Source organism: Lepus europaeus, chromosome 20 (genome assembly GCF_033115175.1).
Source record: "Lepus europaeus isolate LE1 chromosome 20, mLepTim1.pri, whole genome shotgun sequence".
Lineage (NCBI taxonomy): Eukaryota > Metazoa > Chordata > Mammalia > Lagomorpha > Leporidae > Lepus > Lepus europaeus.
The window spans coordinates 10,110,398-10,127,467 of record NC_084846.1 but is presented as its reverse complement, the minus strand read 5'-3'; the positions used below and the strand labels follow the sequence as shown (position 1 = coordinate 10,127,467).

At 54.4% G+C, this 17,070-nt stretch overlaps 1 long non-coding RNA gene and 1 pseudogene across 1 annotated transcript; one reads left to right on the top strand and one right to left on the bottom strand.

Annotated features, from left to right (window-relative positions):
• The window catches only part of LOC133749273 (lysosomal alpha-mannosidase-like), a 156,299-nt pseudogene that overhangs the window by 21,177 nt on the left and 118,052 nt on the right, over window positions 1-17,070 (bottom strand).
• Window positions 4,993-15,092, top strand: LOC133749027 (uncharacterized). Its single transcript, XR_009864566.1, has 5 exons — window positions 4,993-5,053; window positions 7,853-8,258; window positions 9,357-9,518; window positions 11,151-11,269; window positions 14,317-15,092. It is a non-coding gene; the product is annotated as an uncharacterized LOC133749027 (long non-coding RNA).

The following is a 17,070-nucleotide window of genomic DNA, read 5'->3' as shown; positions in this document are numbered from 1 at the left end:
TTTCTCATTCATGGTGGGAAGAATGACTATATTCTTAAAGTCGTATTTATAAAAAAATTTGTTATTACAATTTCTAACTCATTACAAGTGAAGAGCCCTTGTTTTACATAGAGAAACAGTTTTCCCCTTCTTGAAGAGGGAAATACCATTGTTCCTGACATGTCTGCTCTCACATCCCCAACCAAACTGTAGGACTGGAGAGCCCTAGGGACTTCTTGAAGATGAGTTCTTCCATCTTGCATTCTGGAGAAAGTGTTGAGTCAAATAGGGTCAGTGGCTGAAAGCATTGCCCTCTGGGAGGCAGGAGAATCCACAGAGAAGGAATAATCAACTCTGAGCACACATGACTTCAATCTGGTCTCTTGGGAACAGAGAATTGGCCTGAAAGTTTCTTCCCAGACCAGAGTCCCTACGGGGAAATCAGGTGTTCATAGGTCAGAGCCCCAGGAGGAAGATGTGCCTACTGTGCAGACAGGGAGCTGTACATTCACTACAATCTTCCTCTGGCTCAGGGACTGATGTTTCACTCCTTCCTGCTGTCTGTGTGGGACAGAGCTTCAGTGTCCATCATCAGCCATCCCTGGAGGAGTCACACCTCTACCCAGAGACCTTCTTCCCAGAGAACCCATGCAGGTGATTCTGAGAGCCCAGCAGGCCCTGCAGGAAAGGCAGAGTGGAAGCTGAGAACGCTTACCCAAGGTCACCTGATAGGCAATCCAGTCTATTTCAGATAGAGAGATTGATGCATTTGTTGGCTCTCATACTGAATTATTGCATTTATTCTTGGTGTTAAAACACAGGAGTGTCCACTGAAACCAGCAACACAGGATTCATTGCTGACAATTAGATGGTCCTAGTGGCAGCCCTGCCAGAGCAGGAATTCAGAAGCACAAAGCAGTTCTGTAAAAGTAGAACAGGGATCCAAGAATCTTGGCAATTAAGGGGTGTAAAGAAAGAGGGTGGGGGGCTGACACTGTGTCATAGTGGGCTGTCTCTGTCTGCAGTGCCGGCACCCCAAATGGGTGCTAGTTCTAGTGCCAGCTGCTCCTCTTCTGATCGAGCTCCCTGTTAATGCACCTGGGAAAACTGCAGAAGATGGCCTAAGTGCTTGGGCCCCTGCACCCATGTGGGAGACCCAGAAGAAGCTCCTGGCTCCTGGCTTTGGATTGGCCGAGCTCCAGCCATTGCAGCCACTTGGGGAGTGAACTAGCAGATATAAGATATCTGTGTGTGTGTGTGTGTGTTTCTGTAACTCTGCCTCTCAAATAAATAACAAAATCTTTTAAAAAAAAAAAAAAAGAGGGTGGCAGCTCTGGAGGAAAAGACAGGCAATTGAAGGCATTTCAGTTTTAATATTTAATTATTTTACTTGAATAGGAGAGAAACAAAAAGAAATAGACAAAGACATACAAACAAAAGAGAGAGCCACTCTCCTCTAGTTTACTCTGAAAATGCCTACAACATTTGGCTTGGCTAAGACTGGGCCAGACCAAAGAAGTCACAGGCCCATAACTCAGTGTGGGACTCCTATGTGACTGGCAGAAAATCCATGTAGCTGAGTCATCACTGTAACCCCCCAAGGGTGCATTAGCAGGACGCTGGAATCAGGAGCAGAGCCATGAATCACAGCCGGGCAACCTGATCTGGGATGTGGGTGTCCCAGGCAGCATCTTAAATGCAGCACCAGACATCCACCTCTGCTGTTTTTAATTTTTGAAATGGTGCAGATTGAGATTTTCTGGTGAGGAGACAGATTCTGAACAAGAGATTGTCTTTCAAACCGAAAGCACTGCTGCCTGCCATTTCATTTGTGTGTGTTTGTGTATGTGGGGTATGAGTGTATGCATTTGTATGTGGGTGTACACATGTGTGTGAGTGTGCATGTGTGGTGGGCATGTGAGTGTATGTGTGTGCATGTGTGTGGGTGGGTGTGGGTGGGTGTGCATGTGCACGTGCGTGTGTGTGCACATGTGTGTGGGATGTGCACATGTGTGTATGTGAATGTGTGCGTGTGTGCATGTGTGTGTGCATGTTTAAGGGACAGTCAAGTGTGTTACCAGGTCCATAAACTGTCTTACTGCCCTACCCCTGCCTTTGCTTTGTCGATGCAGAATGTTCCTGACCTCATCCAAGCTGACAAATCATCTTGTATATATGCACATCCATCTTCTCTTCTTGTTATTTCCTACGGTGTCTCAGGGCTTTTCTAGTTATATCTATTTCTGAAGATTGCATCACCTCCACCATCATTTAGCATCAATTCTTTATCCTTCACTCAGCATCAGCTTTTCCACTCAGAGTCATGTTGGGATCTTCACATAAGTGAAATGATAACATTAGATTCATTTCCTGCTCACAGTTTTTAAAGACTTATTTATTTATCTGAAAGACAGAGCTACAGAGAGAGACAGAGACAGAGACAGAGAAAGAGAGAGAGAGAGAGTCTAGCATCCACTGGTTCACTCCCCAAAAGGCCGCAGCAGCCAGGGCGGGCCAGGTTGTAACCAGAGCCAGGAGCTTCTTCCACGTCTTCCACATGGACACAGGTGCCCAAGCACTTGGGCCATCTTCTGCTGCTTGCCCAAGTGCACTAGGAGGGAGATGGATTGGAAGTGGAGCAACTGGGTCTTGAACCAGCACTCATATGGTATGCCGACATTGCTAACAGGGGCTTAATCCCGCTACACCACAATGCCGGCATCTCTCTCTCTTTCTCTCTCTCTCTCTCTCTCTCTCTCTCAAATAAAAATAATCAAAAATCAAAGGGTGAAAATGACCATACCAAAATAGAGTCCCACATTTCTTTGTTCATGGGAGGTTTTCAAGCTGGAACTTTGGGTGGAATTTACACTTTTTTGTGGGAAAGAACTTGATTTGGCCCTCATGTGTCATGTCCACATGTTGCCCTATCCAAGCAGCCAGGGATGAGAAGGGCACGGTACAAACACAGCCCCAAAAGGCCATGGTATCTGTGTCTGTGTTTGTCTCGGTGTGTTTGTGTGCTTGTGTGCACCTGCTGTGAGATGAGAACAGCGTTCAAGCTGAGTTACCTGGAATCATTATAGCGAGGTGAAAATGTCGGCTGGTGCCATGGCTCACTAGGCTAATCCTCCGCCTGCAGCGCCGGCACACCGGATTCTAGTCCCAATCGGGGTGCCGGATTCTGTCCCAGTTGCCCCTCTTCCAGGCCAGCTCTCTGCTGTGGCCCGGGAAGGCAGTGAAGGATGGCCCAAGTCCTTGGGCCCTGCACCTGCATGGGAGACCAGGAGAAGCACCTGGCTCCTGGCTTCGGATCGGTGTGGTGCGCTGGCCACAGCACGCCAGCCGTAGCAGCCACTGCTGGGTGAACCAATGGAAAAAAGAAGACCTTTCTCTCTGTCTCTATCTCTCACTGTCCACTCTGCCTGTCAAAAAAAAGGTGAAAATGTTTCTCAGACAAGTACTCAATCAACATAAGATACTTAGAAGGAATACTGTTCCAACCAGTGGTTGCCTTTTCAAACACAATGATAAAGTCTAATGGTGGATATTAGAGAATGCAGAGGGAAATATGGGCCAGGGGTGGAGAAAGCTTGTTCTGTGTTCACTAGGTTACAGTTAGGGAGAAGTAAGACATTGCTGGGTTCTATTGTATGGTAGGGCAACTAAGATCATGGAAATTCATGATGAATTTCTCTGAAACAGAACTAGAAAGTAGGAGTTTGGAGGTTTTAGACCCTAAAGAAATGCTTCATTTTTGAGTAGATAGATGTCTGTACCCATAGACACACACTAATTGGACACAACACAATGTAGGCAGGTACTCACATATCACAGGGGACCACAAACATTTTTACATCTGTTTAAATTTTTAAACATTTAAAGGATTTTTAATCTTAGAAAACTTAAAGATGTTTATTTATTTGAAAAGCAATTAAATAGAGAGACAGAGAGAGAGAGACAGAGAGAGAGAGACAGTCTTCCATCTGCTGGTTCACTCCCCAAAGAGCTGCAATGGCTGGGGCAGGGCCGATCCAAAGCCTGGAGCCAGGAGGAAGCTTTCTCCTGGCTCCCACATAGGTAGAGTGGCCCAAATACTTGGGCCATCTTCCACTAATTTCCCAGGCCATAAGACAGAGCTGGATCGGAAGTGGAGCAGCCAGGACTTGAACCAGTGCCCATACGGGATGCCAGCACAGCAGGCAGTGGCTTACCCCACTACATCACAGCGCTGGCCCCACCGAGCTGGTTCTGACGTCACACCTCTGCCTGCCCTGTGCTGTCCCCAGCGCATCCGTGGTGCGGTTGTGCACAGATGTCTCTGATCTGAACGCTGGTGCGCTTGGCGCGTAGGCATTTCTGGACCCCACTGCAACTGCGTGCAGCACCCACAACTGTGCCCCGAAACAGCTGGTAGAGGAGGTCTCTTCCTCCGCATCCCCTGGACTGGGGGTGAACGCAGCCAATGCAACGGAGCAGCTCTACGCGACCCCGCTGACCGCTGCCCAGGACAGGCAGAAGCCAGGTCCTGCTGGGCTCCAAGTCACATGGAAGATGTCAAATCCGCGGAGAAAGACAAATCCGCTGAGAGACACTGTGCCCTCACCGCAGTGATGTCCCCGCGTTTCCTGCTCTTCCTAATGCCGGACCTTCCTACACCCAACTTCCTGCTCCCGTCAGGGCGGCCTGAGGGTCCTCAGATGAACCAGACCGGGGCGGCGGCGGGAGGGGGGTCTCCTCGGGCCAGGCCTGCCGGGCCTCCCTGGCGGTGCTGGGGCCGCGCCCCTCAGGGGGGGTCAGCCACGCAGGGCGACGCCTGCTTCCGGTCGCCCACGGCCTCCTCCACGGCGCCGCCACGAGCAGAGGAGCCCCCGCCGCAGCCCCGCGCCCAGCGCTGCTCCCGCCGCGGACTCCGCCTCCGAATTTGCCCCGAGCGAGCTCGGCCCGTCGCGCCGCGCGCCCTCTGACCCGGAAGCGCTCGGCGGCGGGGCCGCTCCCGGCGCGGCGCCCCCTCCTCACCAGAGCGGCCGCCGCGGGCCAGAAGCGGGAGACAGGGCGGCGCTCCTGGGCGAGGGTGAGGCGGCGGCGCTTGTTAAGGCGCCGGGGGACGTTAGGAGCGCGGGTCCGGCCCGGGGCGGGATGAGGAGTGGTCCCGGGGTGGTGGGCGGGGCCCGGGGGCTGAGGGGGGTCCTGAGCCCGGGCCTGAGGGGCTTCTGAGGGGATGGGCGGGCCCCGGGCACAGGAGCCAGGGTGAGGCCCGGGTAGTGGGCGGGGCCCGGGGGCTTGGGGGGGTCCCACCTGGGTGGTGTGCAGGGCCCGGGGCACAGGTGCAGAGGTGACTGGTGTGATGGGCAGGGTTCTGGGCATGGGCCTTACAGGGTCCCGGGATAGAGGGTGAGGGGGGTCACGGCTGGGTGTGGCCAGGGTCGCAAGTATGGGGCTTAGAGGGTCCTCGGGTAATGGGTGAAGTCGAGGGGCTGGAGCTGGTTTCCGGACAGGGACCTAAGGGGGTTCTGGGCAGATGGACAGGGTCCCGGGGACCGAAGCTGAGACGAGTCCCTGGATGGTGGGCCAGGTCCTAGGTGTGGGGCTTAGAGGGTCCAGGATGGTGGGTGGGGCCCCGGCACGGGGGGGGGGGGGTTGGAGAGGAGGTTGTGCCAGCATTCAGTGCAGAAGCCGGGACACAGGAACTGAGAGGGGTCCAGGGATGGTGGGCGGGGCCGGGAACTGAGGGGGCGCCAGGGGGCATGGTGGGCGAGGTCCCGGGGTTCAGGGGCGCAGGGACTTCTTGGGAGGTGGGCCTGGGCACAGTGGTGGGTGTGGGCCTGGGACCACACACTTGGCCCCTGGAACGTTCTCTGGGTCTGGGGCACAGAAGGGGTCCTTGATCTGGATGGGGATTCCTGGCCCAGTCCTGGAAAAAAAAAATTTGTAAAGTGCACTGGCTTTGCTGGGAACTTGGAGGATCTCTCTCTCTCTCTATCTCTCTCTCAGATCGATTTTTTTTATTTCGAAGACAGAGTTACAGAGATAGATGTTGTACCTGCTGGTTCACTCCCAAAATAGCCACAACAGCCAGGGCTGGGGCAGGCTGAAGCCAGGAGCCAGGAGCTTCATCTGAGTCTCCCATGAGGGTGCAGGGGTCCAAAGACTTGGGCCATCTTCTGTTGCTTTCTCAGGCCATAGCAGAGAGCTGGATTTGAAGTGGAGTAGCTGGCACTCGAACTGGCGCCCATATGGGATGCCAGCGCTGCACCTGCTGCACCACAGCGCCAGCCCTGGGAGATGTCTCGTGACTCTGCTTCTCTCCCTCCCCGTGGTCCTGCAGCAGCTGTACTGTGTCAGCATCCAGAGGGGCTTGGGAGGCGACGCTCCTGGGTCCCAGTCTTGCTCTCAGCGGGGATGAGAGACCTGGAGGGGACTTGGAGCTCACGGCTTGATGGTGAAGAAAGGAGGAAGTGACAGGGAAGAGAGCCGGAAGCCAGTGGGGGGTGGGGCTCTGCATGCGACCCAGGGTGGGAGACCAATGACCCTGCTCCCAGGAAGAAAGTGGAGGTGGAGGCAGCCTGGGGACTGGCCAGTGAGGACCTGCTGGACACATCCTGGCCAGGTGTCCAGCTTCCCAGAACTCCCCGACAACCATCAGAGCCTGTCCTTGGGAAGCGGGGGGTTGGCCATGCTCCCCCTACTTCCTAAGGGAAGGAGGAGAATTAGCACGCCCTCTCCCAGGGCCCATGACAGGGGTAATCTGGACCTGAGCTTCCCACCTTCAGCTGACCTGGACCAAGAGCAGGCAGGGCCTGGCCAGTGACTGCTTGTGGTTATTGAAAGTTTTCCTTTTTTTGTCTTAACCCAGGAAAAGTGATTTCTATGCTTTTGAAGACCAGTGAAAAGTGGATGCCACAGATGCCAACCACATGTGGCTAGGCCAGCCTGGGCTGTTTTTGTTTTTTTTTTCAATCTGTCCTAGCCACCTGAAGGAGGGCAGCGTCAGGACAGTGGCAAGGCTCATAAGGGGACACCCACAGCAACAAAGCAACAGCTAGCCCCTGTCAGGGAAGGGGGCTCTGAAGGCCCAAATGCTGGCTCTGCTGTCACTTCAGAGGGACCCCGAGCTGGGAAGAAGGAAGTCTGAGGCTGCTTGTGTCTTGAGCGCCATCTGCAGGGTCCCACCTGGCTGCAATCCCCACCCGACAGCCCTGGTTTAGAACCTGGCATTCATCATCGTGCACAGGATTTTCTGCGATTTGGGCACGTGTGTGTGCTTAACGGCAAAGGCTGTCTCCTCCTAATGACCCACAGCATCTGTGGAAACAAGTGTCTGATCAGGAAGCCACGGGACAAGGCAGGCAGGAGCCCGTGCTGGAAGAAGGCGTCTAGACGAGCGGCAGCCCTGTGGGTCATACCGGCACTTTGAAAGAAGGTTCTGGAATGCTCAGCATACACACAGCCACCACCACCCCGAGTCTGATCGTTTGTACTGCAGATATTTCTCCACCTTAGGTTTGGCTCTCAGGGATTTATGCCTGGAGGAGGGACCTGGCCTGCCCCTCCCCCATTTGCATGAGTTCTCTCCAGAGTACACAGACAGCACACGGGGTGGGCCTGTCAGGCACAGAACAGTAGGAGCTGAACATGCACAGATAAGTGGTGGCTCCATCCTGGTGCTTCTTTCTAAAGTATTTATGGAAACAACACTGTCGGTGCCCCCTTCCCACCCAGCTGAGTTTTGTGGGTCTTGATGGAGCTTGGTGTCCCCAGTTCTGACACAGGGCTATGAAGCTGCAAACGGTAAACACTACGGACCAAGAGCTTTCTATTCAATTTCCATTTTTCTATTCAATTTTCAGCTTTCACTTGTTTTTTTCTTCAGTTATCAGCTGACAATGGGAGCACGCCTATTCGACAGCTTCTGGAACATTTCCTCCAGCAACTCCAGATATATCCATGGCTGTCTCCAAGGAGCCCACTCTGGGGGACATGTGAGGTGCCATCTTTCTTTTCTGAGGGGTCATCCCCGCCCACTCCCCTGCGAGCTGTGGAGCAGACACCTTCTCCCATCCCGACCGTGGGTAGACAGCCATCATGGACCGTGGGAGACAGGGTTCAAAGGCATAGAGCAGAGCAGGAGGGCTTCAGACCCCTCCATTCTGCCCACCCGGACACAGGAAGGCCATGAGGAGTGTCAGGGATGCCGTGGACATGTGTGTCAAGGCCAGAGCCACAACACTCTTGGTGGACCTTCTACTGTAGCCAAGATACCTGTCCCTCTCTTAAAGGTATGTATTTTATAGTTATTAAAAAATTTGTAAAGGTTTATTCATTTGAAAGGCAAGTGATAAATGGAGACAGAAACAGAGAGAGGTTTTTTTTTTTTTTTTTTTTTTGACAGGCAGAGTGGACAGAGAGAGAGAAAGGTCTTCCTTTGCCATCGGTTCACCCTCCGATGGCTGCCGCGCTGCTGCCAGCGCACTGCACTGATCCGAAGGCAGGAGCCAGGAGCCAAGTGCCTCCTCCTGGTCTCCTATGGGGTGCAGGGCCCAAGGACTTGGGCCATCCTCCACTGCACTCACAGGCCATAGCAGAGAGCTGGCCTGGAAGAGGGGCAACTGGGACAGAATCCGGGGCCCCAACCGGGACTAGAACCCAGTGTGCTGGCTCCGCTAGGTGGAGAATTAGCCTGTTGAGCCACGGCGCTGGCTGTAAGAGAGAGGGTTTTCATCTGCTGGTTCACACCCCAGATGGCCACAATGGCCAGCGCCGGGTCAGCCAGGAGCCAAGAGCTCCATCCAGGTATCCCAAATACTTGGGCCATCTGCCACTGCTTTCCCAAGTGCATTAGCAGAGAGCTGGCTCATAAGTGGAGCAGCCCAGACTTGAACTAGTGCCCGTATGGGATGCCAGCATTGTAGGCAGTAGCTAAACCTGCTGCATTGCAATGTCACCCCGGTTTTTTATTTCTAGGAAACAAACTTTGATCAATGGTATTAAGTGTTTGTATTGCATTTTAAGGATATCTGTGTCAATTAGAAATGTAGGTTTGAGGCCTGCATTGTGGCACACTGGGTAAAACTGCCTTCTGCAATGCCAGCATCTCATATGGACACTGACTGATGTCCCAGCTGCTCCACTTCCAATCCAGCTCCCTCTAATGCATCTAGGGAAGGAGCAGAGGGTGGCCTGAGTCCTTGGGCCCCTGATACCCACGTGAGAAACTCAGTTGAAGCTCCTGGCTCCCGGCTGACCCAGCGCTGGCCATTGTGGCCATCTGGAGAGTGAACCTGCAGATGTAAGATATTTCTCTCTCTCTCTCCTTCTGTCTTTGTAACTCTGACTTTCAAAATACGTTTAAAGAAAGAAGGAAATCTGTGTTTCAGGTTCATCTGTGTTCAGTAGAGATTCTTTTTCGTGGATATTTTACTTTTCCTGAGATGGATGTGAGTGGTCCTGGATATTCAACGATAATCAAACCCCCGATGGACTGTGCAACACAGAGAGACAAGACCCTGCCTGAGTACAAGTGAGTCACAGCGTTCAAGGTAAACGGACTTCATCTTCTGGGATGATTGTTGGAGTTCTGTGTGTCTGTATCCAGGATACACTTGCTTCCTCTTACCCTTTCTTCCGGGTCTCCCACGTGGGTGCAGGGGCCCAAGTGCTTGGGCCAGCCTCCACTGCCTTCCCAGGCCATTAGCAGGGAGCTGGATTGAAAGAGGAGCAGCTGGAACTCGAACCTGTGCCCATATGAGATGCCAGCACTGTAGGTGGAAGCTTTACCTACTATGTTACAGCACCGGCCCCTTTAAAAATATTTTGATTTTTATTTATTTGAAAGAGAGAGAGAAACAGAGACAGAATCAGAGACAGAGATCTCCCCATCTGCTGGTTCACTCCCCAGATGGCTGCAACAGCTGGAGCTGGGCTGATCCAAAGCCAGCAGCCATGAGTTTCTTTGAGGTCTCCCATATGGGTGTGGGGATCCAAACACTTGTGCCATCTTCTACTGCTTTCTCAGGCCATAGCAGAGAGCTGGATCAGGAGTGGAGCAGCTGGGACTCGAACCGGTGCCCATATGGGATGCGAGAGCTGTAGATGGTGGCTCTACCCACTACACCACAGCACCAGCCCCTGAACTCTGTCTCTTGGTACTGGCTGTGAGTGTTTGAAATTGCTTACCTGGATGATGAAGCAAAATGAATGATACCATCGGCATTGGTGTTTAGGAAAAGGCATAGGGTTTTTTCCAGTCTGCAATAACTTTGGATAATCTTGACGTTTCCTGCCCTTGTTTCCTGGAGTCGCTTCCCACAGGGTCTGCAGTGCTGAGTGAGACACAGCCTGGCAGACCCAATGGAGACTGAGAGGAAAAGGGACCTCCTCTGGGGGGAGGAGGGCAGGTCTTGCTGTGAGCCATGCCCCATGGTCCTCCTAGGGTCCCTGTAGGGAGCCCGGGGGGGTGGAGGGGAACCAGCGGCCCAGTGTGGAAGTCACCAGTGAGCTGCATCCACCCCATGGGGACCCCCGCTAAGGGCCTGTAGGGAGCCTGGGGGGTGTCAGTGGCCCATTGTGGAAGTTATCAGTGAGCTGCACCCACCACATGGGGACCCCCGCTAAGGGCCTGTTGGGGCCTGTGACAGCCGTGGCTGGGATTTGGGTCTGGTGACACATTTCCCCCCACCCCAAGATTGATTGATTGATTTGAGAGGGAGAGTTACAGATAGAGAAAGGCAGAGACACACATAGAGAGGGGTCTCCCATCTGCTGGCTCACTCCCCAAATGGCCACAATGGCCGGATCTGGGCCGATCCAAAGCCAGGAGCCTCTTCTAGGTCTCCCACGCGAGTGCAGAGGCCCAAGCACTTGGGCCATCTTCCACTGGTTTCCCAGGCTATAGCAGAAAGCTGGATCAGAACTGGAGCAGCCAGGACTCAAACCGGCACCCATATGCCATGCTGGCACCATAGGCAGTGGCTTTGCCTACTACACCACAATACCAGCCCCCTCTCAATTCTTAAAAATTGCTATTTTTTTTTTTTTTAGGTTCAGAGAGCCAAATTTGTTTTGCACACAATTCCTGCATTTCCCTTTCAGTCTCTTTTTGACAAGGATATGAAATTCTGCCATTTGTGGGGCATTGCGGACTGGGTTGGTTCCTGTTCTGTTCTTTCCAGGGAGACATGTGATAACACGGCAGTGCACAGCAGCCGAGAAGATTCTGCCAGCAGCTTTACGGTGGGGAGTGAGTGACGGACCCGCTGATGGTGGCCCGGTGAATTCTCGTCTGTGGTAGGTGCGTGTTAGCAGAAACTGGAAGAACAGTGAACGAGTGGCGTGCTCCACCCAAGGTCACCATCATGGGGCTGACCCCTCTGCTCTGGGGTACACACCCCTGGCTGGACTCTTCCCTTTCTGTGGCTGCTTTTGGCCCATCTCACCTCAGCTCAGCGGAAAGTTCCAGACCTGTTGATCTGCAGCCTAGGTGTCAGTCTCCCCGTGGGTTTGTTTGCAAGGCTGCCTCACTGAAGGCAGACATCATAATGTTTAACAACATCATCAACTGCTAATGACACACACTGTGGTTCAATCTCGATACTTAGCCACCACAGGGAAACAAAGGGTGTTGGGAAATTCTGCATTTGTCAGAGAGGCCTGTCCTACATGGCGGCCCCAAATGTGCCAGGGACCAGGGCTGCCCGGGTCATGTGTGGGTGGGGTGCAGCACCTGCTGTGTACCTGGGCTGCTGCCCTCCTCCAGCCCGGAGCTTTTGCCAGCTGTGAGGCCAGGGAGGCTGCAGCCGTCCCTTCCCACCCTACCTTCTCTGCAGCCTGACTCTGAAGGAGACGTAGATCCCTGCTCTGGGCCTTCTGATTCCAGGAGTGGCGGCTAGCCGTGTCGTCGTGTAGGATATGGATTTGTCTCAGCAGGCAGAAACGGGGACGCTGCTTCTGAGCTGTGCACATCCCAGTAGAAGCCACCAGGAGAGCCAGGAAGCAGGGGGGAGGTCATGAGGTGACAAGGGGGTAGGGGTGGGCATCCCATGGGCATAGATGCCCTCGCAGCTGCTGGTCTCAGTGGGAGGAGCCTGGTTCTTCAGAAGCTCCAGGTCCATGTCCTGGCATCAGGTGTTGGGAGATGGCAGGTGTGGCCCTGGCAGCATTCAGCTGGACCCAGTACAGAGGGAACCAGCCATCCCTTCCCTGCCCCTCCAGAGGGAGGTGACTGAGTTGCCTAGGTGACATCACAGGGGTCACCCCCGATGGCATTGACAGACCCTGGACCCTGCAGGGCATTCCAAAGGGTGTTTGGTCACCATGGCAGCACCACCCAGCAGCCCTTGTGGCTGCTGTGGATGGAGGAGGCAGAGGGCTGAGGCAGCCTCCCACCCACTGCCACACCCACTCTGTGTGCTATGGCCTGGCTGGCCCTACCGCTCATCTGCCGCCTCCCAGGCAGGCTCCTTCCTGTCTGATCTGTTAGCCTTCAGCAGCCCCTCCTGCTCTGACGCTCCCCTCCTGTCCCCAATGCACAGTGTCTGTCGGTGACCAAGGCTCTGCCTGTCCCACAGCACAGGAGATGACGGCTGGGCCCCCTCTGGGCAGCTGCCTCTCTTGGGGGCTCCCTGCTCACAGCAGGGCAGACGCTGCTCCCTTGCCTTGTTCCTGCAGCAGTGGACACACTAGGCTGAGAAAGGGCATCCCTGGGGCCAAGGGCATGGCTGCTGCGGAGACCAGGCAGGGGCTGCAGGCGGTGGCCCCTGTGGCTTTGTGTCCTCCCCACAGTCAGCTGCTGGTGACCCTTCAAGGAGCCCTGTCCCCTCTCTGTCCAGACTCAGAATTTCCCAACATTCTTTGTTTCCTTGTGGTGCCTGAGAATTGAGATTGAACCACAGTTTGCGTCATTAGCAGTTGATGATGTTGTTAAACATTAACTTATTATTGAAAGGCAAAGGAGAGAGAGATTTTCCATCTACTGGTTCCCTCCTCAAATGACCACAAGAGCCAAGTATGAGCCAGGCCAAAGACAGGAGCCAAGAGCTCCCTCCGGTCTCCCACTTGGCCCGAGCACTTGGCCTATCTTCCGCTGCCTTCCCAGGCACATTAGCAGGGAGCTATATCAGAAGCGGAGCAGCTGGGACTCGAACCTCCACTCCAGTATGCGATGCTGGCATTGCTGTAGAGGGCTTAGTGTGCTGTGCACCAGTGTGGGCCTCCAGCAGTTGGTTTTTAAAAGAGTTTTGAGGGAATTCTGGTTCCTGTTCCTCCCCGTGTTGGTGTCCTTCTTAAATAAGGGTCCAGTTGATGGATTCTCCCATGTGACCCATGTAGGTGGGACTCAGTGTGGGCCATGCAGGTGACCAAGGGTGGGCTTGGTTGTGTGTACACTGGTGGTGGGTGGTCCTGTGGGTCACTCGCAGTTGAGAGGAAGGGGCCACCTTGTAGGAAGCAGCTAGTGGTTTATTTATGTGAGTCCCCATGTGCCAGTCCTTCCTGCCCCTGTGCCGTGCTGTCCCATGGCCTGGGTTCAGGGGCCCTTGGTGCTGGGATTCTGGCCATCACCTCTGCTGAGGGCTCTGGACGGAGAGACAGAGTGTGTTTGCTTCCTGCTCCCAGATCCCTGGGCCCTTCACAGAGCAGTACTGGGGCTGCGGTACTTAGACCAGCTGCACAGTCTTGCTGGCAGGAGAGGCTGTCCCTTAGCTGCTGATATGGCCCATCTGCTTCTTTTTATTTCTTTTTTTAATTTATTTATTTATTTATTTATTTGGAAATCAGAGTACAGGAAGAGAGGTAGAGACAGAGAGAGAGATCTTCCATCTGCCTTCACTCCCCAGATGGCCACAACAGCCAAGGCTGGGCCAAGACAGAGCCAAGAGCCAGGGGCTTCCCCCAAGTCTCCTGTGTGGATGGCAGGGGCCCCACACACCCGAGCCATCATCCACCACTTCCCACAAGCTGCCAGCTTGCGAGCTGGACTGGAAAGAGAGCGGCAGGGATATGAACCCCGCACCCAAATGGGATGGCAGCGTTGCAGGCAGTGGCTTTCACCCACCGCTCCACGATGCTGGCCCTGAGGTGCACCAGCTTTAGAGGGTTTCCTTGGGTGCTGCACCCTGTGCCTTGGGGTCAGCTCTTGGGGTTGGGAACTCTGTCACAGGGAGCCCAGCGACACCCCCTGTGTTGTTGCCCTGTGGTGGGAGTGGTGATTGTGGTGGGAGGAACCGATATTGGGAATGGTTTGTGTGGTGGGAGGAGCCTGTTGTGGGAGTGATGTATTGCAGTGGGAGGAGCCTGTGGTGGGAGGAGCCTGTGTGACGTCCTGGTGTCCCCACCTCGTAGCTGCTGAAGTTTGAGCCTGGAGGGACCACCTACAGCCTGACAGCACTGTGGGCGAAGCAGATGCTGGCGCCGGTGGAGCCCGTGGCAGACGAAGCTCAATGCGGGGTCTACTCGGCCCTTGCAGCAGGTGGAGCTGTGCAGAATATGGGTATTCATTCACATTCTGTGCACACAAACACATACATGCACAGACGTGCACATACATGTGCACACACATGTACATGCACACACGTGCACGCACACACACTCGGTCTAGAAGGAAAACCATATGATGCTGTGTTCTCACCCACTCAAGACCAGGTTGTCATCCCACACCGAGACCTCCCACTCCCACACCACCCTGGGGCCACCCTCTCTCACTGACTCTGCTGTCTGCTGCCTGTCCACCAACACCCTGCTTGTCCTGTCCCTGCTGATGCCATGGGAGCATTGTGCCTGCCGTGCTCGCTCCCACGTGCAGGCTGGGGTCCCCCCCCACCGTGAAGGTGTCTCCCTCATGCTCACACCCAACCCCCCACACGACATGCGTACCCTGTCTTCTTCCCTGGAGGAGTGGAGGTTGGCATTGGCTGCATGTGGGTTTCTGATGGAGAAGCAGCCTCAGGCTGCCCAGTACTGGTGGCCCGCTCATTGGCCGGCCATCACAGCCATCGCATCTTGTTCAGGCTCACACACAACTCTTTGTGCACTGCTTTGACAAGGGGCCAGGAGGAACCTGCACCATTGCTTCACCTGCCGTAGGTTCCAGGGACTGTGAAGAGGGCCTCTTCAGCATGGCTCACAGAAATGTGACCTTCCTGGCCGGTTGGGTCTTGTCGGACTTCCTTCATCTGTGCTTCCATGGGATTGCAGGGCCCCCGGAAGCTGACACTCAGTGCTGCTACCTTCCACCTGGGCTGCTGGAAGAAGCCCTGGGACGGGGGCCTTCCCTACAGCATCACCAGTGTAGCCAAACCAGATGCTGATGTGTGGGGTGGGGGTGCCCCAGCAGGGCTGGCTGGCTGTGTGATTCTCATGCCTTTGTGAGTCCCATCTACTCTCAGGGACATAGAACAAGTGTCATGCATTTGGATGTATGTGCCCCCCTGAACAGCAGCATGAGAATCTTCCTGCTTCCTGGACACACCTCTCCACCTGCGGGGAAGGGCAGAGGCCCTGGGCAGCCACCCATGGGGCCAGGACATGGGCAGACCTGGGTCCAGTTTTCCTTGGGGCAGCAGAGGCCTTGGCGTTGCCCTCCTGAAAGGCTGCTGGCAGTGCTGACATCACAGAGCACCCCCCTTGTCCTGAGTTAGCATGCTCACTTCTCGCTGGCACTCACAGATGGTCTGGGAAGAAAGGCCTGTCTGTCCATCTCACCAAGGGAGGCCTGGGAAGAGGGTGTGGACACTGCCTCTGCTCCCTGGTGCAGGCATCATCGTGGCCTTTACGAAATATCATTAATACTTCTGTATCCCCCTTGAGGCATGTCTTTTGCAAAGCAGCAGCCCAGAGGCGTGTCTTTTGCAAAGCAGTGGGCCTACGTGGTTGAAAAATGTTCACAGGCACTGTACACAGCAGATAAACCAAGTTCCTTAGCTGTCAACTGGGGTGGATCAACAGCGTCCTCTGTAAGAGAGGACATGGGCTGATGGATACTTAGCTTAGAAAGAGGACTGGAGGTCTCCATTGGGAAGCGAGGCATCCTGGCCCAGATCCCATGAGCAGTGCTTGAAGTAGGGGCCTGAGCAGAGCAAACGTGCCGTTAGGTGAGCGCTGCAGGAGGCCGAGGCTCAACTGTTGGCTGTTAGGACACACGGGTGTCCTAGGTCTTGAGTAATGGACATGAGCATGTTTAAAATGTTGCTGGTGTGATGACAGAGGTGACTTTCTTTTATAAATTTATTTATTTAAAAGGCAGAGCCTTTCCCTGCAGCCTTTGGGCTCATGGAGGGATGAAGCAGGGTCGGTGGATTCTGCTGATTTACATGGAAAGCATCCACTACCTCCATCAGACCTGGAGCAAGGACTTCATAGGGAAGACAGGGACGGAGACACAGCTGGGCAAGTGCACTGAGGTGACAGGCTGGCATCGCTCCTCAGCCATCCTCGCCCTCTCCATCGGGTTTCTGTGCAGAATTGGGCATCCGGGGACTTGAACTCAGGTGGGGCAGAGCTGCTGTATTCCACCTGTGGAGGTGCCAGGGGCCTTGCAGTGTGCACTGGGGAGAGCCTTAGGGGCAGCGTCCATTCACAGTGCCGTGAGTGATTGAGGGAGGGCCTTCTGGGAAAGAACGAGAACACTGCTGGCCACAGGTGTACAGGTCATTTGCTGGCATCTGTTGGTCTGCTGCAGCCTGGTCTTGGAATTCAGGCAATTCAGTCATCACCTTGGGGAAGTGATCCAGTGATCCTGGCTGCCTTTTAGAGGGGAGAGAGAGAGCGCAAAGGAACGAGTATTATGTGAGTTTTCACATGAATGTGTGTGTCTTCCTTGGTAAGAGTTGTGTTTTTCGGTGGCTATGTGGATCCAGTGGGGCAGCTGTCACAGATCCCACAGCCTGGGCTGTGTAAACAGAGCTTGGAGGTCTGTGGAGCCTGCAGGCTCACATATGAGGTCAAAGTGTACACAGGCTTGGTTCCTGCCCAAGGCCTCTCTCCTGTGGGCACCATGCTCTCCCTGTATCTCCACATAGCCATCCCTCTGTGCGTGCATCCTTGTCCCTCTCTCCTCTGGTTGTAAAGACATCCAAATGACCCCTTGAATATCTAACT